Raw genomic sequence first — 26,854 nt, forward strand, 5'->3', positions numbered from 1 at the left:
TGCATTCAGCTTAGTTAGTTTTAATGTTATTTTTAATGTTTTACTTTTATTAAACAAAGTTTCAGCTTTCAAATTCTGTCAGTTTGATCACAGTGTGTTTTGTGGCTATTTAATCTGTCATGACGGAACATGAATGCACCAAAAGAATGTTGAAAGATACAAAACTACTTACTGAAATGAATCATGTCTTCTGTAATCGGTAAATCAGTGTTTTAACCATGGAAAGACATCAGTGAAACTGCTTTAGTACAATGTCGCGTTTAAATCAGGAAAGCCATTCAGTCACCATAAATTAGATAGTTGGCTTGAAAAACAACTAGAGATGAGCATTTTGTTAAATATATACACTATATTACATCAATTTAGTTTTTAGAGAGAGAATGGAGGGAGCTAAAAAATACATTTCAAGTTACATTGCATGTGAATAGCGGCCTTTCACCAAGTTTACCTCTCAGATATTACTATGAAGAAAATGGACTGGATGAGTGCATGATGTATGCCAACGTTTATAGGATGCATTGAGGAGGAGGCCAAGCTACACTCAATAGCTAAGTGATGCTGACATAATTATGGTCTGTGGCTCAGAGTCCGTGTGAAGAACAAATCTATATGATTGTATATAGTTCTCAAGTTAGAAAATATGTTCAGTTCCCACATAAAGTGAATCTTGGGGTGTGTTCACTTGGTTTGTTTGGTCCGGACCCCCAAAAAACATTAGTCCTGGTCTTCTTAGCATTCAGATTGGCATTTTTATCACTGAACCTTAAGACAAAGGGATACATTTACAACATGATTGGTCGGCTTTTTTGACATACTGCCTATTTTAAGGCGAAACTTACCCAACATCCAAATCAATGCTATTTCCTTTAATAAATGTGCTTGTTGTATGTGCATAGCCTGTGTATAATGACTTGTTGACCAGCTGAGAACTTGTGAAGAGCTTATAAAATGTTTAAAAGAGTCAGAACAGCAGCAGGATTCCCTCCGGCGCACACACAACTGAATATCTGCTGTGAGGAGACACGGTTCTGATGCCTATACTGATCTGTGGTGGCAACATGAATTGATCAATTGGTCAGATGTCTCGGTCTGCTTGTTTGGCATGCTCCAGGGTTCAGATGGCAGCATTCACACCTAATCAAATGAATTGCACTAACAGAGCAATCGCACCAGAGTTTGTTTTAAACCAAACCAAAGTGCCACGTGTGAAGTTCCCAGGACACTCACAAGATGGATGAAAATGCTGATCCAGGGCAGACATAAACACATGACAGGATAACTGAAATTAAGTGTTGTTAAAAATGTAAAACACACATTTCTTTATATGTGGCACCTAAATAATATTTTGGCAACTATTTATTTGCTTCTAGTGGCCAATGGCTCTTTATAATAGATTTTTTTTTCTTGTCTGGTGCACTGTTATTAGTGCACTTAGTTTAGTTATTGACCTTGTATACACTGAATTATACTTTAGAAATTACCCAATTAACCCTTAGAAATAATATTTTTGTTGTTACTGAACATTATCCCCGGAAATCCTAAAAATTATCAGAATATCACAAGATTTGAAATATGTTTGCACTTTGTGTGACCTAGAAAGAGTTTAATCAATACAGTAGTGTAAAAGAGCTCTGTATTTAGATAATTCATAGATATATCATTTTATATAATATATTAGATATTTTATAGTTTATATTGTTTTTTTTAAACATGTATAGCTAATTTAGTTGTAAGTTTCAAGAAAATTTCAGCATCATTAACTGACATTTTAATTGACAAGGATGTTGACTGTAAAGTTACTTTTTCCCTGAATTTAGAACGGACCCAAAGTCTTCTGTCTGAGTCAATGTTTAACATGTTTTGTGTTAGTGCTGCTGTTCATAAGAAACCACACACAAGAATATGTAGGTTATCGTGTTCATAACATCAATTCTGCACTCATCATCAGTCATTGATTGCAATGGGATTTCCATTCTAAATTTGTTATTGATTTAGCATGTTTTATTGATGTGAGAATACCGCTAGCTTATGTATATGACAATGTTCTAGCCAAAGTTTCTCTCTATGAACCTTTTTCACACCAGACATGTCTGGCTATTTCTTATAATATCGGTTTCAAATAAAGCTGATGCTGTTTGCGAGCTAAAAAGTCTGGATGACTGATCAGTCTGTTTTACATATGTGTTTTTGTTAGCTGTATTTATATGTTAGTCATAGTGTCTCTGCTGAAGAGGTAAAATATCCTGTGACTACATTTAATATTTAACCTTAAAGTCAATGATTCAGCATGGAGTATTTTTCTTTAAGGCACTGACTTGGCAGAAATATTTCCTTTTATGTCAGTGGATCACAGTCTTGTTTAATACAACTTTAACCAACCCTTTATGGACACACTGAAGCTCGAGTCACCATTGGCTTGTAAAAATGTTTGCAAAATATTTGATATCTGTTGGTTTTCAGATTTTGTACCAGGAGACTTTTGTTGTAGGTAGGCTTATTGGGATATTACATGTGTTTAACGAATTTCATACGTGTATGTGAAATATAGCGGGAGGGGTGCTTAATTGAAAGTTTGTAGGTGGTGTTATCAAGCCTTTTGGTACCTGAAACCCATATCTGATGTACATTTTCACCACTTCTAATGTGTGTGCAAAGTTTCATGAGTTTTCAACTCAAGCATGTTTAGGCCCTCAAAAATACGATTCTTTTCGGAGAAGAATGATAGGCCGAACAATTACAATAGGGTCCTCACACCATCAATGCTCTGGACCTATAAACAGTGCTATTCAGGTTTTACAGTAGTTAGATACAGATTAGATGCAGAAATGGAATAAACAAATGTAATTTAACATTGAATCAAGAGCAATGGGTGTCTTTTGTTTGATTAACAAAAACGTGTAGCAGGAATATTATGCTGCTGTCTCATAATGCACACATTTTGACTTAGTTAAGGGGAAAATATGTTCACCTTGGTAATTTTTTTTTGTACATAATAAAAAGTACATAATATATAAAGTGCAAGACGTGAAAGAGAGCTTAATTTAGTATTCACATGTTGTCATGCCTCTTCTTGCCCACGAACATTTAAAGGGTGCATAACGCGCATAGTTTCTGCTAATCTCGTGTTAATCTTGAGTACTTATAGAGAAGTATTGCATCCTTCATATCTCAGAGTAATTAATTTTATCAGATTTATTAAAGTTAGATACAGCTGTTCTGCTGCTTTCTGAACATTCAAACTCCTGGAGGCATTCCTTGACCCCATGTCGTAACCCGAACATGTTGATGGGCGTGCCCTTTCTCTCGCTCTGGTTAAAGATGGTGCGCCATTATCCAAGCAAAGTGCCCACACAAGGGTTTCCATCATTTATGGCATCATACAGGGTAGGGCTGGGCGATATGGAGCAAAAAATATATCTCGATATATTTTGCTCGATATACGATATATATCTCTATCTTTACAGGAAAAATAACCCCCTAAAAACTACAGCAAAAACAAATATGCCAAATACCACAAATTCTTTTCTTTTTTTATTGAAGTGCAAAGAGGTAGTCAGTTCATGTATGAACAAAGTGCTTTTGTGACATTTAAAAAAAAAACTCCCTGATTACATAAATAATAATAATTTAACTGTAAAAGAAAATAAATAATATTGCCTTCTTTTCATTTATTTCATGCTTTCAAAAGATGAATCAAAGACTCCCTTTTTTACACTTAACAGTAAAACAGTAAGCATTTTGCAGAAAGATGGGGGCATGACTGAGATATAAATAAACTGATTTTGTCATAACACCATTTCCTGTTAAATTTTTATCAAAATTCAAACAGTGATGTTTGTCATGAGTTTGACCAAATTCAAACTCATCATGCGGATCATGTAGGCTACACATGAGCTGAATTTCACTTCTTTTCCAGTTACAGAACGAAATATGAATGTCAGAAGGTAGGCTATATGATAATATGATACAGTACAACTTACAGAAGAGCACCATGTGTCTGAGGACACCCGGGATGTCGCGTTTTTCCCTCTTGGTTAAAACGTGAATAGACCTGTTCATCTTAATCCCGTGATAAAGCTGACAAAATAATCATAGTAATGATATTGCAATACTTTTTACATGTTTTCAAATGATATGCGATCATTTTGACATTTTAACCGAAAACCATGCGATCAGTTAGACACAAATCATAAACTGGCATGATTGAGACTGAGAGTGCGTCTCGCACCAATAGTGTCAATCACCTGACTGTGGGTGAAACGTGCGATTTAAACTATGATGAACATTAATATTTCTTTATAAATTTTAGCAAGCAGTTGTGTTAGAAGGAAAACATGGTCTCTTAACTGAGTCCTGAACAACGCGCGCGCTTCTCAACATGATAACTAATCCTCACCTGGTTGTGGAAGCAGCCGTGTGCACTGAGACGACACGCGAGGGGAGGGGGAACAAAAGCAATGAGGCGGGAGGCGCGCGAGCGGGAGCGAGCACAGCACAGGGAAGGCAAACAAGCAAAGTGGCGGAATCAGAATTAAATATAAACAATATATCGATATATACGATATGTCCAAATCCATATCGAGTTGAAAAAATATCTCGATATATTTTAAATATCGAGATATCACCCACCCCTAATACAGGGCCATACTTACTGGAAAAAACCTTTTTGAAACCTATATGAACCTTGGAGTGTTTGGCACAAAAATACTCCATAGTCCAAATTATTATTATTTTTTTAACTTTGCCCATGTTTAGCATGAGAATACAATTTTTTACTGACTAAATGAGTCAGATTGCATGAAATGGCATAAGACATCCCCATTAAATTGGTCCGGGTTAAAGGTGCCCAACAATTAAAAATTGAATTAACCATGCCATAGTGAAATAATAAGAGTTCAGTACATGGACATCACATACTGTGAGTCTTAAACAGCATTGCCTCCTACTTACTCCTATGTAAATCTCAAACACCACGAATCAAAAACACCACGGAAAAAGAAGTGCTTCTCAACATAAACCCAACCGTGGGGATCATTTATTTGTACGCCCCCAGCATTTGCATCTGTCCAAACATGTGCACTGTCAGGTGTAAATGACGGAGCCGAATCATCGGGACTGCAGGTAAACAAGTGACATGGCAAAAGGATGGATGTGAGCCTCTGTGAGCTGCTAGAATAAGCCAATCAGAGCAGAGCTCAACATTAAAATTAATGACTCTTCCAAATAAGGCAAAAACAGAGCATTACATCATATGGAGGGTTTTAGGGTTGTAAATGGACCTGTAAAACTGTATCTGGACAATTTTTGCCCTTAAATAAGCCAAATACTCTCTATGTAGATATCAGAGAACAATATAACATATTGTTTCAACTCATTCTAGGGCACCTTTAAAAACATTTGCAAATGATAAACTTTCATAACGACGCAGCACCTGTCTAATTGGGACGTGTGAGAGAAAGCGACAGAGGGCACTCTCGGCTGACAGTGAAGCACAGCAATGAAATTATCTGTGCTAAATGTTTTTTTGTTGTTGTTGCCTCTTATGAAATTTGGTTGCATGTGCAAGTTATTTACTCACATTGTGGAGGATTGTTAACTAATCAAGTGTTTGTGTGTATGCGTCCATGATCTTGAGCCCTTCACCTGTGTGTTTCGTGTGCCCTGGCTTTCTCCGTCCCCTTTAGGTCCTGTGCTCCAGTTCCAGCACTCCCATCAGAGCTCGCGGCTCAATCGTCCTGACATTGGAGCTGTGCGTGCGTGTGTGTGTGTGTGTGTGTGTCGAGTCGAGGGGGAGCTACACAAGTGCCCCATGATGGGGGTGCTGGAATGTGATCAGAAACACTGTTAGCAACTGCCCTGCGCACCGAACACACCCGCAGGACTCATTTGCGAGCACACGTGTTCAGTAGCTGCCAGCAACTCAGCGAAAGGACTGATGTTGTTCTCTTGGAGTGTGGTGTGGAAGAGGGCAGCAGTGTGTATGTGTGGGGGGGAGTGAGGTTAGTCGGGCAATCCTGCTGAGAGAGGGGCCAGTGGGGAGATTGTGGGGGTCATACTGCTCTAGTTGGGTAGTGTGAAGCAGTCTGCTGGGAGGAATTTCCCTGCATTCCAGTTACATGCCAGAGCAGTGTGCAGATTGAAGGCTATAAAAACACATGGAAATGCATGAATCTAGGCTATGCTGTGAATGTTTGCTGTGAATGTGAAAAAGGTTTAATATGTCGACTTTACAAAAACAAAGTGTAAATATATAAGCCACAGGACTGTTTAAATCACTAATCAGAAAAACCACAGACAAGTGTAGGGCCCAATGAAATTTTTTCTTTTATAATTTTTTTTAATAAATGTCTTCATTTCTGTATTCCATGTGAATGGTTAAATTAGATTTTAGCAGCCAGAAATTCCATTAAGGCCCTATGAAACAATTTTCTTTCAGTTTTAATGATTTAAAGCTACACTGTGTGTTATTTTCCCCCATCTAGCGGTGAAAAGGTATATGACCATCCAGCGAATATTAGTTTCTGTTCCTCTCAATTCTGATTTCGTTTGAACTCCTACGGTGGCCGATTTAGTCCAAGATTAACATGGCAATCCCCCTCTTCACATTCGACATGGTGCCATCGAGTGTTAAAACGCGAAAGGCGAAGCTTGAATTTATGGGTATGTCCCTCTTTGGCTAATGTACTTTCAAGATGGAGGGGCAACATGGTGACCAGCATTCGAACCCCTCACCCGTATGTATTTTCAATGGCATATTATAAACTTACGAGAATACTTTATTACTTAAAAGAAGTAAATATACATTAATGAGCACATATTTTTTAAAGAACTAAGTGTTTTTAGCTAAGAATAAACTAAAAAAGTTACACAGTGTAGCTTTAATTAAATCTTTATAATTGAAAAGCATGTATAATCAATTGAATTCATAAAACCATATATATATAATAGAACACTATTTTAATAAATGGTTGTAAAGTCATTGGGTTTAGGTGCCGTGTTCAGAGCGTTGTTCCAGGAAGAGCGCGTCTCCCATTCTGAATATGAATATGAATTTTGCGGTTGAGCAGCACGCGCATGACCCTGCTTAATCGATGATCGATAAGTCTTATTGATCAAATGTCTTATCGACAATTAATCGATCATCGATTAATCGTTGACATCCCTAAATAAAATAGAGCACTATAAAATGTAAAAAAAAAATCTTTCTGGATTTTGATGAACCTATGAATCGATTCGCAATTGCTTGCTTATTGGCGCCTGTGATTTGATTCTACAGTAAGCACTAAAACTCTGACATGTTTTTCTAACTGTACTCAGGGCTGTGAGAGGGACTGAAACCCTAAACCATTCCCATTGTAGACATGCTGGGACTTCTGCAGTTTCTGTCGCAATCCAGTTATGATATTGTGATACAAAAGCATGTATTGAATTTTTACTGCTTTGCATTGTGTGTATCATATTGTGAATGATTACCAGTCTAGATTTTCTTTTTGCCTCTTTTCTTTTGCTAAGTCATAGAGTTTGTTTACACGCACGCAAACACGCACGCGCACACACACACACACACACACACACACACACACACACACACACACACACACACAGATGCTTTTTATGTAGTCTCTCTTCTATTTATAGCACAAACAAGCCTATTCCCATATGTATGCATTATTCCCCACAACTATCTTAATGCATACATTAGTTCTTTTAAATGGTAATTATGATATTCATTAATAGCATTAAAGCCATTTAGATGTTTTAATGAAAATAATTGTAATTGATGTTATTATGACAGTAATAGCATATATTATAGGGGTGTAACGATTCGTTTTAACAACGATTAGATTCATATCAAGATTTGAGGCTGTCAATACGATATTGGTTCATTTAGAACGATACGATCTGAAACAATTTAATGACTTGAAATCGATTCAGTAACTTTTTAGCCAAAAATGTAAATCAGTCTGACTGTTTCCTAGATTCCTGTTGTTTCTTTAAAGGGAGTCAGATATCAATTAATTATGGATATAAACAAACAAGTAAACAATTAATGGCAAATTTGTTCACATTTTATTTGAATAGTGCAACCAAAAGTTTAGGTTTTTTTAGGAAGTTAACCTTTTCTGCTCTTTTTTTTAATAAAAGTACAGTAAGTGCAACCACCATACTACTACTGCTACTTCGGCTTGTTTTTCCAACATAAAAATATTACAATATTAATATCAAAAATAAGGTGCAACTAATATCTCCAAGTTTAATTAACAGTAGGTTTACCTGCTACATTTGCTGTTGTTTTTCAACCTAAAAATAATACAAATATAATATTAATATCAAAAATAAAGTGCAACCAAAATTTCTTCAGGTTGAATGAGCAGTGGCTGAACCTGCTACTACTACAAACAGCAAAAGACTTAATAAGAACATCTCCGTCTTTACTAAAGTGTTTGCGCACAATGGACCGCAATGGTGGATCATTTCTTGCTCGTTGGCTTCTCCTCTGTCATATGGTCATCCGCCATAGGTTTTGTTTTCTTTGCACTGCTGCTGGCACGTGTGGCTGGCGTCACATATAGACAGACTGAGTAACATTTAACGCCTTTATCATTTAAAAGGGCTAAGAAAAACATACACATAAAGTCTGACGTGCTTAAATCAAATGCGTTTCCCATTATTGATACAATCGATCGATTACCTTTTAAAACAAAATTATTAGATCGATATATGTCGTCCGGAAGGCCAACTTGCCGAGCACAGATCGATGTAGTGGGATCATAGGAATATAAATCGATATATCGATGTAGTAGATGTATCGTTGCACCCCTAATATATTATAAAACAAGCACTGTAAAATAAATGAAAAATATTTGGTAAGTTTATGTACTTAATAAACACATGTACATAATTGTAGTCAATATTTTAACCTTTAATTTTAAGTTTTTTTTTTTTTTTTACACATTTGTATAATTAGATTTTCAAGTAAGTTGAAACAAAATACTTGAAGGAAGTGTATGTAAGATTGTGGCCAAAACTGGTACTGCAATCACTTTCAGATAACTGTAGAGCGGTGTATTCCCTCTCCCCCTCCCCCTTGACTCGAGGTTGCCAGATAGGCTGCAGGATCCAGCAGGAACGTTTGTAGCTGCAGCTGTGGTAACTAGAGCAGATCTAGCAACCTGGATGCTGAAACACTACTGACTTTGTGATTGGTCGATAGGTGGAGGGTGGCGCTTCAGGCTAAAACACAATATGTCAACATCAACATAAGTTGAAGGCTGCAACAACAACTTTTAAAGGACAATATCCTGGCCGGACTACTGTTGTTAGTGATATAAGTATTTAAAATGAGCATGATTTTTTTAATGACTAGTGACATATCAGGGCCATTTTATAATTAATTAAAATACATTTCCTAGTGTAATTCAGCATTTAAAAAAAAAAAAAAATTTGTCACCAGCAGCGGCACAGATTAGACTATGACAGGCCACTAGAGTCTTGGTAATAAATGGAAAATGCTGCTGGGATGCAGCGTTCCTATATTTCAGTCATTGCTCCTTTCTCTAAATCAAAACTTTTGCAAGTGCTGCTTTTTACTTGGACTAGAAGAAATATGCTTATTTCTTAACTCTTGCCAGCCACCAAAAAAGTTGCCAGCCACCACCAGGGTTTTTGACAATTTTCACAAAAATGTTATAGCCCGTAGAATATTTAGTTTAATGAATATCTGAGCGTGCAATATATTAAAATAAAGAGCTGCCCCCCTTCTTTTAAACAGAAAAAGTTTTATTCTAGCTTCATGCATTCCTTTTTTATCAACACTTGAATATGGGTAAGTTTCATAAAAAAAAGCATCATTTCGAACAAAAAGCTGAGAAAATCATGTTTTTGTGAAAGACTGTTTCCAGATCAGATTTAGAGCGATGATCAAGCACAGATGGAGGAGATCGAGTACATCAACACTCCTTATATGCTTACTGTAGCTCGTCCTGGGTCCACAGTTCATTCAGTAATATTAGATAGTTTTGATTCATATGCTGTTTAATGTTGATGATCACGTTATTTTACATATGCATACAATTACATGCGGTCGCTTGTTTTACTGCATCTTACTCGTGTGTGTTTTTATCAGGAGATTCAGTACTCATTCAGGAGATGTGTAATAGCCCTATCTAGCATCCGACAGTGGAAACCCGGAAAGTTCTGTGTTTGGCCTTGAAGCATTTTCTCACAAACAACGGAATATTCAGTTTTTGGCGGGGAAAGAGTTAATGTAGAATTTTGTGATATTTGAGGGGTTTGTTGCAATACTTCCCTCTTCAGGTCACCCACATCACTTCATTTGGCATTTGGATTTGTCTTGGTCACGCTATTTTGGTTCATCATGTTGGAAGGTCCACTTATCTTTATCATGGTAAAAGGTTCAGCCTCAACCTTATTTTAATTTATTTTTTTATTTTTTTACTTTTTTTGACGCACAAGTCCAGTTAACACATTGCACAGACAATCACCAGCGTGTTTACCACTGTTGGTGTTGGTTGGGGTTTGTTTTCACTTGACTGAACATGTTCAATCAGCATTTGTCGGTGTCTGGGGCATTGTAAACATGACGGTTATTTTTCTTAAAATGTTATATCCAACAGCAAACTTGTTTTGGTGTTTGTTGCCTTTTGTCTGTGTTGTGTGAATTGGCCTAGTTCACCCAAGGGATATTTTTCCCCAAAATGAAACTTATCCCATAATATACCGCTTAGCGTATAGGTGTATATGACTTTCCATATTCAACTTACGAAGACCTGTGTAACGCTTCTTGTAGTTCAAAACGCTTCCGCTACCTCCGACGTCATGGTCACGCTTTTTCTGTAAGTTGAATACGAAAGGCGGTCCGCCAGAAGCAAGATATTTTACTTTATAACATGATAAATATGGATATATTTCTTACAAAGGCCCATTTATTCGCTTCAGAAGGCCTTTATTAACCACCTGTAGCCTGTAGTTTTATAATGGATGGATACACTTTTTTGGGCTGGTGATCATGATCGTGCTGGTGAAGGTGATCGTGTTGAAAATAAAGGCATTTGTCTAGCGTTAGAAGCTCATTTGTAACATTGTCGCGGCTCATTTAAGAAAATGACAGCTCCGAAGAGACGCCGCTTTAGTTCGAGTTAGAGCTAACAACAATAAAGAAAGACGATCAACACCTTGTGTTTCCACTGAAATGTAGATGTAATATACATTTCCAAATGTAAGCCCATCTTATGCGGAATGCACGCTTCATACTTTTTGCAAACCTTGTGAGCGCGCAAACCCAAACGCTGTGACCTCGCACCAAATGTTTTTATTGGTTTATTAAGTACAAACAGGCGAGTTATGAAAAATTGAGTGCGAGGGATATGTTCACTTCACACAAACAGATTTTGGAATGAGATGGCTAACTGTAGTAGCGTTTAGTCCACTGTATAATAGCCTAATTTAGAGATCACTTTTTTTTTTTTTTCAACTGACAACTTTGATCGGTTAGCGTTGATACGGTCAACCATCGGTTAACATCCCTAGGCAGGTGTTAACTTTACCAACAGTCTTGCTTGTTAAAAATAATAAAATAAAAATGTAGTCCATACTACCTTTATTTGTTTTGTATATCATTTCAAACTGCATTTCCACATTGCAATTTTGTAAAGACTATCATAAACTGAATTAACAGAAAAATTGCTATATTATGTATATCGTTATCGGGATATCAAATGAGCTATATCGGGATATGAATTTTTGGCCATACCGCCCAGCCCTAACAATACGTATCACGATACAGGGGTTACCATACAATATATTGTAATATATTGCGATATTGTAAGAGAGGCAATATATTGCGATGTTTCTTTTTTGTGTTTTTAAAAAAATATATAATTTAAAAGAATAAAGAACAGAACCATATGCCTAAAACACGAGACAAAGTATTTTATTTAATTAATACAGTATAATTTATATCACTAATCACTATTTTGTGCAATCTAAGTAAAGGGAAATGTAAAGTGACATATTACAGGATTGAAATATGTTTTAAAGGTTCACAGTATAGCAGTGGCTATTTAACAACAGAAAGTGCAGTCCATTTCATGACTGAATGACTGTTTGTTTTATATTTAATACTGTAAAGCTGTTTTCTTTAAAGCAGTCTATTGTATAAAGTGCTATTTCAAGTACTGAACTGCAGAGCTGGTCATCATATCCACATCGCTATGGTCTTTAGTTCTGCTTCCACCGCTGTCAGCTTTGAAGTGTGTTTATTTTGTTACTGAGAGGAAAATGTGCAGTACATTCTATTTAAACGCTTCTCAGCAGCGCGTGTGACGTCAGGATGTTAAGCGAGCTCTTAATTTCAATGTGTTTCCTGAGTATTAGATTTTAAATTGGTCTATTTTGCAAACAAAATGTTTCTTGTCGATTTCCTTAGTGGCTTCTTTTTTAGCTGAAGCCAAAATGAGTCCACACTTCAGCTCTGTGTACTGCAGGAGTGGAATAATGCTATCGTCTTGAGAACTGGGTCTGCTAATGCGAACACTAGGCTATTCTTAATCCATTTAAAAAAAACAGGCATTATACACTACATGCTGACTTTGTAAATGGTTACAGAGGAAAAACTGGGAATTCTACACTAAACGTCTGAGAAACATCATAAACTGCCAAAGAAGCATGCGCATTGTTGCTAGGAGATTCGTGACGGATGAAAACAAACATGGATATACAGTAGCTATCGGCTGTAGTTGTTGCGACTCTGTTCTGAGTTTCAAAAAAATGAGCCAAGCTTGTTTGGTCTGGTGTGGGTAGACACAGTCAGTATGGCCTGTGCAGATCACTGCGGGAGTTGGAGGTGAGTTGCAGTTATAAGGCACGTCATACACTATCATGTTTTACAACTGGCTCAAAATATCAGACGTGTTAGAAAACCAATTGAATGGATGAATTATAGTCTAAAATAAATGTGTGCCCAATACTAAACAGTTTTCTTTTTGCAACTAGCATGGGTAAGTCCAGTCTTCAAATCGGGGCAAAAGTTGTGTAGTGTATTCCAGCATTTTTCTCTCTAAAGCTCCCTTGAATTTGTTTTAAAATAGTTATGGTGCCTTAAAGAGTTAGTTCACCCAAAAATGAAAATTCTCTCAATAATTACTTGTCATAATGTCACCTATAAGACCTCTATTGGTCATTTCCAGACAGTTAAAGGCTGATGGAGGAGATTGCTTTGACGTGTCTGCTTGTTTGAGTTCTGTATGCTAGTCTGTAATATTTAAAATGTGAGTGTACCAAATTCCTTTCTCACTGGGAAATTTACTGATGTACAAAGCAAAAATTAGACTTGGTATTTGCACTGGATATTATGTCCAACAATGTTGAATTTTTTTATTTAAATTTTATTTAAATTTCTTTAAATTTAAAATTTTTTTTGCTGCAGGATTATTTTCACTGTCTCCACCAGCACAAACTTGTGTATATAGTGCTGATCTCGCTCTTTGTCCATTCTATGTTAGGAAATAATTTATTATAAGGTTGACATCTCAGGTGACTTCCAAAAATAAAACCAGGGTTCCTCGTTCGTGTTCAGCTTTACTTTCTGAATGCACCTCTGCAGCCAACAACTCTTTTGATCTTATAAATCTATGGATTTATTTTGTAGGTTAATTGGGTGAAAAAAGACTGGTTTTGTGCCATAATTTTGCTGAAAAAGCAATCTTGTCAAATGCTTTTCTTTAAAAGAGTGCGCAGGCTATAAAACAAAACAAAATAAAAAAGGTTTAAAATACATAAAATAGTGCAGAAAATAGTGCTTCAAAATAGTAGTTTAAGCAAAATAACCTGTTTAAACGTGTTAAATTTCTCTTTCTCTTCTTCACAGATGACACTGAAATTCACAACAAATCAAACCAAAACAATAAAATGTAATGTGCTGTGACAGTCATGAAGGTATGTGTTGCTCTTGAGGTCCAGCAATCTGTAGTCAAGGCAACTAAATGTGTGCTGCCCAGACCTTCAATAACTTTATCCTACATGTACATGGAGGGACTCACCGTAGTGGTGAGATGTGTTCTACTTGGGATTGCGCTGTGTTGGAGATGTGTGAGCCTGTAGAACGGGCAGAAGTGCCGGGGTTTTTTCCGCCCCCTATGGTTTCCCCGCGGTTAGATCCGCAAGTTACAATTCAAATGTGCCCATCTTTTACACTGGATATCAGTTCTGAGGGATCTCTTCCCTAAAAGTTCTGTGAGGGGTCTCCTGCATCTGCAGTTGCCATGCTATCTTTTGAGTGGCTGTAGCTTAGTTAGAGGAGGTTATATCACAGCACTTTTAACAAGCGTGCTTTTTTCCGGCTTTCGAATCAACCGGACATGACATGGGGACGTGGCTGCATCGAGTCCATTTTTTTAATTCGAAGTTCGAGATTGTGACTTAATTTCGGTCAATTTTGATTCAGAATCGTGACACCCTTAGCGATATAACTATATATATTGGATGGATGAAATAAGTCTATCATTTCATATTATGCTCTTGTTTATTTCATGGTGTCATAAAATACATTGTTTACAGGCAATACTTTTTCATCATTTAGATCACTGTAATCTTACACACCACCACAAGGATGCAGGCAGAAATGTGAATAAAATAAATAATCACAGCAGGAGTCTGTTCGTTTACCACAATGCATCAGTGCAGTAGCTCAATATAATAATACACATCCGATGGTCTTAAATCGTTTGAAAGTCCCAGCTGGCAAGCCTTATAACATACAATTGACAAAGTTTAGTGAAGACGCAAGTGAAAGTGCTCTGGCTTCAGAGCTCACTCGTTGTCAGAGACGAGCTCGGCTCTTTGTGTCACAGCAAACAGCATCGAACAAACATAATATCAGGTCAAGCCATTCTGCAAAAGTAACATTTTCACATTACTTATATCTTTTATTTTTTTTTATTTTTTAGCACTTACAGAAACAATATTAAATTAATGTTAAATATTACAAAAAATATGAAGTTTAGTTGGTGAAATGTTTCTGAACTGAATAGCATGAGCACTTTATCAAAGCACTTGACACAGAAACCTGACCATGTGAAACCGCATACAGATGAAATGCGCTCATGCTTGGCTCACACACCATTAACTACAGATAAACAGCGGAGCATTCTGCTAGCAATGCCAAGATCATGCGTTCAAGTCTCAGGAAATGCATGAACTGAGGAAATGTGTATCTCTAATATAATGGACGGTAAATTGCTTTGGGTAAGTGTCAGTATTGTACAGTAGGAGAAACTGTTTTTTTTCTATACTCGGTTGCAAAGATCATACTATTTAAATGGAACATAAGTCTCATGCACAAACATTAAAGAAAACACGGACGAGAAATCTTGGCTAAAACAAAATGTGAAAGCAGTGTGTGTGAAATGACTAGTTGAATTGCATTCGTTAAAGCAGGCTACTGTTGGATGATTTGTTGAGATCAACCAGCTGTATGGTAAAATGCAGAGAAGCTTCTGTTACTAAATAACCAGCTGTCCTTTCTAAATGGATAATGAGCCTTTTGTGTGTATCCTGAAATCAAAATTGGCTTTCAGTATGAATATTAGCCTTATGGTTATCTAGATGAAGATAGTGTGCTCCAAAACAGACAAAATTCACATTTAAGCATTTAAAACTTAGTCTCTCACTTCCACCAATATGGATAAGTGATTTTTAAAGACATGCACTTCAGCTTCACATCAGATTTTCTGTCTAATCAAAAGCTCTCTAGAATCTGAAGCGTCCCGCCCTCTACATTTTAAATAGATGCTGAAGCTGCGGCTAAAAGCGCTCGCTTGTTCACACATGTACTATTTTCTACATGTTGAATGGTGCACAGTGCACTATATATGGGGATCGATTCAGAAAGTGTTAATATCCTTTCCATTGGTGTGAAGGAAGTCTGGTTTCATGTAAGTGTCACACAAACCGTCGCAGCGCTCCCAGTCTGCTCCGTCCCAGAGATACAATAGCACAGGGTGGATAATATTGGACACGAACCAGTAAAAGTATCGGACCCATTTCAATTCTGCACAAAATGCGATATGGAGGAGATTATTTGGTAGAAATGGTTCAAGATTGAGGAAAACGCGTCTGTGCCAAGCTCACAGGCTCTGGCTGAGTTGTGATGTAAATTAAACTACTGGGCTATTTAAAAAAAGGGGAGGAGATGTAGATATGTCCCACCCTTGTTTCAGTGGAAATTTCGTCAACTTGTGTTTCCAGAAAAGCCTTTTTTGTTGTTGTTGTTGTTGTTGTTGCATTTATAGTTTTGTTGTATATTAAAATATATAGTATTACCAGTTGTTTAAGCCAGTTTTTTTTTTTTTTAGACTGTGTCTTCAGATGAAAATGTTTATTAGTCTTGGTCCCATTTTAATAATTTTGTCTTTCATAGTTTTAGTTTAATCGCCGAAAAGTCATTGCATTTTTTTTGTCAAGTTTTAGTCATTACTTTTAGTCAAACTGCCGTTACCAACATTAATTTTTGTAGCTTTTTTATACATAGTTTTAGACAAAAATGGTTATTATAATTTTTGGTTTTAAAAATGGTTTTTATAATTTTATTATAAGACCAAATAAATTAAGCTTATGCAAAATTTAAATCAGGCCGTATTGACATTGCACTTTTAGTAGTAGCACTTATGTAATACTACATATCCCTTTACCACTTAAGAGTGAGTAAATGATGATGGATTTCTTTATTTTGGGGTGAACTATACATTTAAGACCTCATTAATAGCCTACCAGGATCTCATACATAGCCTACTACAACACATGCTTTATATTAAACTGTAGGGCTGTGTTGAAAAAATCGATTCACCAATTCTGAATCGATTTTCATATTAATTTCTAAAGATCGATCCGTAACTCAAGCCGAATCTCTCGTCACTATACCACCGCCGCCGTGCTGAAAAAGCGCCGCGGACAGACCGAGTTTTCCCTCACTTCCTCTTCACTAGTTACCGCGGCGGACAGAGAATACTAGAGTAAGGTAGACGAGTAAACTCGGGCTGCTGGATATGTCGAGAACGTGGCTTAAGTCATAGCCGTTCTCACTGCAGCGCGCGCTTACTGCCAAGGAAGTTGTAATGGCTGGCTTGTCATGACAGCACGCGCCCTCTCCACAGTGCGCGTTCGCTGACTAGAGCACTCTCGAAGGGAGATTGTTCTTTACATCCAGCAATACTCTATTATTTGCAGTTAAATGTCTATAATAATAGTATCAATATGTTGCATAACTACAGTCCTGTAATATTCAGGTAACTGCTGGAAAAAATGCTTTCTTTAAAAACACTTATCTAAATCTCAAAGATCGGATCGGATCATATCAGATCGAATAATGATAATCGATTCAAGATCTTGAGAATCGGAATCGAATCAATTCTTGAAATTTTAATCGAAACTCAGCCCTATTAAACTGTTGACATTTATTTAAGACACAAATGACAAAGTTTACGAGGACCGAACGTTCAAGCACAACGTACGAAATACAACTCAAGTTCAGTCAGGCTCTGTACGAGGTGCGCGCCGCACGAATATCAGGCTTAACTTAATATGCATTTACCTAAATGAATTCTCCCTCGCTGCTTAATGTACCTGAATGGTTAAAAAATAATGCTTAAAAAAGGTTTATATGATAAGCTTGCATGATGATGGTTCAAACGTAAAAAGCAATATACACCAATCAAGTTTGTAGTCAAACTAACCCAAAATCGGTGGGGACGATGACGCAGTTTTATCCGCTTCATGTGCCCGTCAGCTTGCTGTTCCACAACTTCCTCTCCATCAACATTCTAGTAAAATGACCTGGTGGCTGGAGATTTTACTGACTGACTCTCTGCTGTCTTTAAAGCCTTTCTTTTTTTCTTTTTTTTTAATTCATAGTATTTTTATACTGTATTTAAAAAAAGAAAATTAAGAATAGCTGACATTTATATCTATCGAATATCGTTCTTTGCGTGACCATTTTCAGATTAGTCTACAATAGAAGCTTGCTAGTTCGAGTTTTGGTAGCCTAGACTACCCGTACCTGTGACGTCTGAACTTGCGTCTCAATCAGCTCTCTGGTTCAGTAATCAGTAGGGTTGGGCATCGAGAACCGGTTCTAACTTGGAACCGTTTAAAAAATAACGATTCCATTGGAATCGTTTAGAAAATGTATTTTCGGTTCCAATCTTCGGTTCCAAGCGCGCAAGTTTTGGTTTCCATGGCCACCTGATTTCCGGAGCTTGCGCGCCCGCTTGTTCTTTTAGTCAAGGAAGCCCGGTAAGCGGCTCTGCAGTGTGGATTTATTTCACTTTTAAAAGCCTGGGTCGGCACAGTGCAACTAGTGTTGTCAAAAATATCGATACTGAAATATCTGAAAAGATACGATAGCCTGCTCAGCCTACACAATCGATCCCAGCTGCTCTGCTCTCCTCTCCTCTCTGACCGACCGACAGCCGCATATTCTCATTCAGCCGGTTAACCCTCTGAACACGACGGACGCGCGTTCTGCTGGACTTTTCCTTACGACAGCGTGTTAGTGTGTGTGATCGGTCTGAATTTCGCGCGGGATTGCACATAATTCTACGAATCCCCGCAGATTTCAAGCTCACATCTGAAGCGCGCACACACACATAGCCTACCGTAATAAAGCCGCCCCTGACATACAAGTGCAAATATTCGCTTCTTTTTCCAGCTTATTATTGGTCAAATACACTCAAACAAATTATCAGTGCACATTTTGAACAGTATGTAAACACAGTCTTAAACAATTCAGGAAGAAATGAAGAATGAGTAACAGGAGCAGTGTTCAGGATCCATGAGTGCGGCAGTTCTTAAAGGGACAGCAGTCATTTGTTATTCAAAGTCAAACTACAGAAAGACAAACGATCACACTGCTCTTGACTGATCAACTTGTGTAACTTTAATGGTTTTATATGAAACTATTTAATTTTTTGCAAAAAACATTATCCAATGTTATTTTAAATTTATTTAGCCACTTTGCGTTTTTTTATTCAGTTTCTTACCTGAATGTTAGACCTACCTGAAAAAATAAAGCAGTCTATTTCATTTATATCTTTTATTCTATTGTATTTATTTGTGCTATTTTTTGTAATATGTATCTTTGTTTATTCAATTTACCATTCAAAATCAAGCTTCCTTGTGCTGTGTGTAAACTATTGCAACACAATTACCCCGCTGTAAAAAATACATTGAGTTAACAAATATTTGTGAGATAATTTTAATAGTAATTGATCAATGTTTATATATGAGAAAAAGCTTAAAAGCTTTATCATATAAAGTGATCTCTTCAGAAGAAATGTTTGATTGCCTAGACTTTCAAAAGACAGACAAAAAAAAAAAAATTATATATATATATATATAAAAAATATCTAATTGACAGTATATGCAGCGTTTTCCCCCCGTGGTATTGAAAATAGCATTGAATATCGATGTGACATGTTTTGACTCCACCCCTCAAAGAATCGGAATCGAGAATCGAAAAGAACCGGAATCGAAAGTAAGAATCGGAATCGGAATCAGAATCGTTCAAATCAAAACGATGCCCAACCCTAGTAATCAGGGCACATGTAATAAGTCAATGGGCTGATCCCTGATCAGTGCCCTGACTACTGAAGTTGGGAGCTGATTGAGACGCACCCTGAGAAATTAGATTATACAGACACCCTCATTAATGGACGCACATTTTTGAAAGATAACAGAGGAAGATATGTATTTGTAATGTCCGATATTCTTCAAATAACATTCTAGTCCCATCTCGTTACCCAAGAAAAACAGCATACGTTTCGTCACAGTTTTATCATCAGATATTAGTTTAGCTTGTCACTAGCCACGTTTACATGCACACTTTTTTGTCATTCCAATTAAAATAATTCCGAAATAAAGATTCAGTGGACTGTTTACTTGTGCTGATTTTCAATCGCAATCACCTCAGCTGGAATGTGTTCACAGATGCCATAGCAACTTTCAACGGCCACCAGGACTTATTTGGTTTTATAAAAGCTATTTATTTGTTTTAAAGTGTAATAAAATAAAATAAATTGTTCTGTCAGGCGCAGTTGTGGACAAATGCTGTCAAGATGAGAGGATGTAGCCAGGCTATGTCTGTCATTATGCCAATATTATCTTCATAATTTTTTACAAAATAAAAAGTTTACCCCTCAGAAAAATGACCTTTCCTCTCAACATTATCCTGCGTGTGAGCGCGGCGAGCGGTCAGTGGTGAATACACCGCTGTGTATCACGTCTTACGGAAAAGTAATCCGGTCTGGTTAAATTTTTCGTTTGATTGGTTCATGAAAAGGTTTATCCCACCCCTCTCAAACCGATTACAATTTCATTCAGTTTGGGCATTTTTATTCCAATTTAGGTGTTCATATGGAGCATTTTCATTCGGATTGGGCTTTTAAACCGATTACAATGCTCCATGTAAACGCACCTAATGTCTTGTTTTAGTCATAGAAAAAGTGGCCGTTGGCAAATATTTTTCATTATCATCTTCGTTAACGAAATTAATACTGGTTGGAATCTAGATGTTTTTGGAATAAGGCCAACTGAAGAATAAGCTTAAGAGCTTACTCCAAACATAAAGGTTGTCCAGGATTTTTTGGTTTAGTTTTGAAGCCAAGAATTTTCTTTTTGGTACAAAATGACCAAATCAGACAATATGCTTGAAGAGGTCATATGATGGTTTTTAATGTTTTCCTTTTCCTTTAGTGTGTAATGTATCTGTGCATGTTTAAGTTCTGAAAAGTCACTAAGATCAAATCATTTTATCTAGCAGAGAAACACTTTGATCCAAGTCCAGATGTTACTTCCTCAAACGTCCACATCGCAGTGTGAAATATTAGCATAATGCCTGCCTAAAGGCATACGCAAAGAAAGATGAGGTTTCAAATCACTGGCTCAGCTGGCCAATCATAGCACACTGAGCTTTTCAGAAGGAGGGGCTTTGTAGAAATCGGCACGTTTCAGACAGACTGGGAATAGAGCAGCAGTTATGTTTTTTGAACATTTAAAGTTTAATGTTAACCCATTCTATTACACCAATAATCAAAATAATTAGCTTTTAAAATAGCATCACATGACCATTTGACACCTTATGGCTTGCACCAGTACACATGATCACAGGTATATTACGTTTCCTAGATGGTATATTTTTTTGTGAAACAACATAATAGGAGAGCAGTCATTTCGTGAGCGTTTCCACCCAGGGGGTTTTTTCTCCCCTGCTCTCAGGTGTACGGTAAGCCAGTTTGTGCAGTGATTGAAAGCTCTCCTAGTTTCACAGTGTGACCCAGTTCGACTGTACTGAATGTGATGATATCGTGGTAACGCTCATGTCAGTGGCAGTTAGCAGCTCTTTGCATGTGCTAGTTCACATTACAGCCGGAACCTGGTGGACAAGCGTGACAAAGTTTGGTCTCTAACGCCCCCGTCATGCTTAAAGGCAAGGAAACTTGATTATCTTCACTACAGCAGTAGACACTAATACTTCATGCCTGTCCTAGTTCCTTAAACGTGGTTGTTAGAGATGTTGGCAGGACAGTGGTGGGTGGTTTCAGAAATGGCCACCAAACAAAAATGTATTTTCCAAGGCTTCCTGCAGCCAGTCCAGTGTGTTGCTGCCAAAAAAGAGCCATGTTTGTGTTGTGGCGCAATGGGATATGATCATGTGCTTTAAACTTTACAGAACATTTGATAATGTTACCACTTTTTAAGCAGTTTATTGTAGGGCATTGACACATTTGACAAGTCTTTTTCGATTTGATTTCATGATGGATATATTCAAACATATATTAAACATTAAAGAACAGGGTTATGTAAAAGTATAAAATATTATTAATATATTTAATGTAGTGCAAATATTTACCAAAATATGAATACACTATTTAAAAAATGCTCATCTCATGAATTTTTCTAGCTGACTATCGAGTTCATGGTGACTGAATGGCTTTTCTGAGGTCAACATGACGTTATATGACATTTATTTATAAGCCGTTTTATTGACATTGGGTAAAATACAGAGTGATTACGTTAAAACATGATTCCTTTCTGTAAGTTGTATGGCATCTTTCTGATGTTCGTTCATGTTTATGCTGTATCTAAAGCAGAAGAGATGAATGTTCCGCTTTGCTTGATCGGAGGCGCTATAGCAATCGGTCACCACACTTCGTGTTCTCATTGTTTCTCATGTGGATGTCCATAAAAATACATTTGCAGTGTTAAAACTCATTCGGATATTGATTTATTCCTGGTGGAGGAGTGAGTTTTGTGATTCTACGAGAGCAGGGATGCCCGTGGTCAGTCGCAGGATTGTCTGCTTTAAATTAAATGCCTCGTGCTTAGAATAAATTCATATTTACTTTAATAATAAAAAAATAATAATGCAGTTTGGAAAAGTATGGAAAAATATTAGCATTCCCATACTATTGTCCCAATTTAGTTTTCTATAATAGAAAATTAAGAATTTAATAATCAAAGGTGTTTTATCTTGGCAGCTGTTTAGTGATTATTTAAATTATTTTTCTGTTTGGTGATTGTCGAACACGATGAATGAATATTTTAGTAAGCAAAAATGCAGGTTATAAGCATTTTGGGTTTCTTCTCACAATATTCTTAGCACCGTGTTACAGAGTCTATAAAAGGACACTTTGAAAAAATAAACATATACAGACTTTCGTCAGTGCTCGAGAAACCATTAAGTATATAGGACAGTACACACTGAGCCATCATCCCATTTCGCTGTGTGGTTTCTTGGCCACCACAGACTATGCGTTAAAAAAGATCTAAGGCCTTGAAATATAAAGAAAAGCTAAATGTTTAACTCTTTTCATAGTACCAGTCTTTTTATTGACCCTTGATCTTGGCAAATAGGACGATGCACACTTCTGTATTGTGCCATCAGCCCATTTCGTGTCATGGTTTCTTTGCCGCCACAGAGGATGTGTTAAATTGGACATTAGGCCTTGATATTAGAGGTAGTACCCAAATTTTGATCATGTTCTCTCATTTTCTTCATAGTAAGATGGCAGTGACGCAAGTCCCCTTTTACAGTGACGATTGTTTCAAAGCAGCCTCACAATGGTAACAGAAAAATAGTGCAACAGAATTTGAGAAAGTTTTATCATTAAATATTTTATGTCCCCAACTGAGCAAGCTAAAAGCCAAAGGCAATGGGTTATAAGGCAAAGGGGCTCTGTATGTTGTCACTTTGAGAAAATCAATGAAATTGAGAAAATCTATGAATTTTTCCCCTGAGGAAAAAAAGCATGGAGAAGTATGTAATTTGTAATTCCATATTTTGAAGTGAAAAATGTATAAGAACCCTGAAAGCTACAGACAAGTTAGTTTTCATCAGGGTTGGAGCTAAACTCTGCAGGACAGTGCAAGTTATCCCATCCCTGAAGTAGAACACAGCTCAGCCAACAAGTCTCCATCATCTGAACTCATTGAATTCTGTTTTAAGAAATCCTCCCAGGATGCTCCTCATGATGCTAAATGCTCAGTCTCTGCGGAGCTGGAGTCTAAACAAAGGCTTTGCTTTATGTTGGGTTGATGGTCAAAGCTCTGAGCGTTTCACCATACGCCTGCCATTACGGTTTAGCAGTTATTTTTGCTTTGTTTTGTAGAAAGGTTTGCGGCTTGTTTAGTTACCTGTGCTGAGTGCTGGTTAGTTCAGTGGATATTTGGAGTCTTGATTTAACGTCTGAGTGTTCAGCTCCCCTCCAGCAGAGACGCACTCATTGTGTTGGCAGTAACCCGAGCGCTGAGAGCACCGCGGCCCATGAGAAAGGGTGTGCACAGCTACAGGCCTGCAGTCTAGGCTTACGTGGAGACTTGAAATGGATTCCCAGCCGCTGGCTCTTCCACATCCCACCTGCGTGGCCCACAATGCCTCTTTGTTCCTGCCCCATGGCACTGTGGGATAGCTGTTATCTGAGAGGCAGGGGTTGGCCACCACCGACTTTCCCATTCAAAGTAAAGATGGTGAATTCCTGCTATCCGGTTTCGTTGTGGCTGGCTCAGGCTTGTGAGAGCTCCTTTTTTTTGTGTGTGGGAGTGAGGTGCTCTGTTGTGTACTTGCACGCTTACAGTGTTGCCATTTGCGGTCACGTTAAAGCCGCACGGTTCTCATCCAGAACATTGAAGAATGTGTGAGAATTAGTGTTTATGTCAGCACAAGCAATGTGTCCATACAAAGGAAAACTTGACACCGTCTGCAGTTTAAACATTTATGAAAACATTGTTGAGCAACGAGATCAATTCCTCATTTTGCGTTCGCATTTCATTATTCTGCATACCCGTGCTGTTACCACATGCTAATGAACACACATTATTTTAAAAGATACATGTTAATGTAAATATTAACTAATGAAATTGCAATAATGGCATGTAAGTAATAACCAACAAAGAAACATATTGCAACGAATGGAAATAAACCTGCTAGAACAAGGATACAAATTAAGAGTGATGCTTGAAGTGTTTAATGTATTTCATGATAATAGCAGCATTAGAGTTTTAGAATGTTAAATTATTTGAATATTTAAAGTAATCAAGGAAAATAATAATGGTTTTCGAACGAAGAATGAACAAAGAAAGAACAAAACAGCAATCTCTGAACTAGGGGTACCAATTTTCATGTTTTTTATTGATATTATAATTAAATTATATTTATATATATAAAATATACTGTAAAATAAATTCAGGTCTCCAATTCAATTTCAAGTTATCATCTCGCAAGTGATATAATTCATCACCTCTAAATTTTTCAGTTGGCCGAATTTAATTTCTGTGAATTAAATTGCATCAATTCACAGAATTTCAATTCGGCCAACTGGAAAATGTAGATGTTATCAGTCACTAGAAAAAAATAAGGTTAATTTCTGTCATTCTATATTTGCTGTTTAACATCAAATATCATAAGCTAAATAAATCCAAATTTAAATGTGACATTTAATTTATGTAGGCATTAGGGCTGAACGATTAATCGTAATCGAACCACAATCGCGATTTGGCTTGTGCGATTTATGAAAGCTCAAACGCTGCGATTTTAATGAAATAAATAAATGCCCTGTGTGTTAGCGAAGATCGGCTCTGTGATCAGGAGTAACGCTGCTCCGTCTGAAAGACTGAGAGTTTGAGTCGCTTATAACGTGCGTTTGAAAAAGCAACACGAGTCAAACATCTTCACAAACTAGTGAAGCGTTCATAAACTGTTCAACAAAAGACAACGTTTAATGAAATGTTTTACCTTACTTCATATCGTCAGTCGAGTGTTTGTGAGCTGATGTGGCTTCTCATCACAGAATGAGGCATACAATGCGTTATTTTATGAGATTTTATTCAGTGATGAGGTCTATGTCAATCAGCACTGCATTATAATATACTTTATTATTATGAAAATACCCTTGACGGCTTGAAGAACTCAAATACACCATATTTTGCTTCAGTCGTGTTTATTGTCATGATGTTTAATCAAAGCGTTTCTATCTCCTGTTTACAGCGTTAGCTTCACACATGGCTTCACATCAGAAATTTCCTGAAAATTAACGTCATTACTTCTTTGAGGCAAATGTGGCGTTTTCCGCTCGAGGGCGCCCTCTGGCCTTCAGTATGAATTAAAAACTTTAGGTAATAAATAATAAGAAAATAATACTTAATTCATTTTAAAACTTAATAAACTTAAACAATTATAGATTTATAGGACAATCCATGTTTTTCTTCAATGTACAGGAGTTTTTTTTTTTCCCCCACAGTGGATGCACAAGATTCATTCATATTTCATATTAAAGACATAGACTTTAAGAAATTATATCACAGATAAACAACACAAATTTTTATTATATATATATATATATATATATATATATATATATATATATATATATATATATATATATATATATATATAATTGCTTTTTTTTGTTTTTTGTTTTTTTAACTCTTTAGGCTTAGACCTTTCTAATTAGTTTTAGTCATAGGCTGTCTGCATATTAATAGGTAACCCAGCAGTTTTTTTTTGTTGTTGTTGTTGTAAAATCCATTTTCTGTAAAATAATACTAAAATAATAATAATAATTAGTATGAGTATTATATTGTTATATTTATTCTGACATACTCTATTTTTTTATTTGTAATTATGAAAATGTTATTGTAATGGTAATATTTCTTATTTGTAATAATATTTTTAGCAGTAATGATAATCATAATAATAATTATTAGTATTAAATATATAAACATTTTTTTTATATACACACACTTTTAATTTGTAATTAAAAAAAAAAAAAAAAGAATCACATTTTAAATCGCAATCGCAATTTTACCCATAATAATCACAATTATATATTTTCCCCAAATCGTGCAGCCCTAGTAGGCATTATTATTTGTGTTTGTGTTTATTTAAATTAAAAGTTATGGTTTATTATGTCCTGTAATTGTTAATAAATTACAATCAGAAAATGTACTGTTAGGTTTATAAAATGTTAATGATGGCTTTGAAACATAATGTTTAATGGCTAAAAATGCCGTTTATTAGATATATTGGTTGGTTGCACCTTATTTTACAGTATGGCAGTGTACTTAACTAAGAATGTACTGGTTAATATAAGGTAACTAAATTAGATAAGGTTAGGTTTAGGGGTTGGTTCAGGGTTCGTATCTAGTTATTACCCAGTTATTGTAATTATTGTGGTAAGGAAAAGGAACATAGTATATGCATGGTGAACAGCACTGTAAAATAATGCTGATGTGTTGGTAAAACTAGAATTGGTTATTTAAAATATATGCTTGCTTCATGTGTTCT

The 26,854-nt window shown here is 36.4% G+C and overlaps 1 protein-coding gene across 1 annotated transcript in view; it reads left to right on the forward strand.

Moving 5' to 3' along the window:
* The window catches only part of map3k1 (mitogen-activated protein kinase kinase kinase 1, E3 ubiquitin protein ligase), an 84,466-nt gene that overhangs the window by 22,028 nt on the left and 35,584 nt on the right, over window positions 1–26,854 (forward strand). The window lies entirely within an intron of this gene.

Source organism: Pseudorasbora parva, chromosome 23, assembly GCF_024679245.1.
Source record: "Pseudorasbora parva isolate DD20220531a chromosome 23, ASM2467924v1, whole genome shotgun sequence".
Classification (NCBI taxonomy): domain Eukaryota; kingdom Metazoa; phylum Chordata; class Actinopteri; order Cypriniformes; family Gobionidae; genus Pseudorasbora; species Pseudorasbora parva.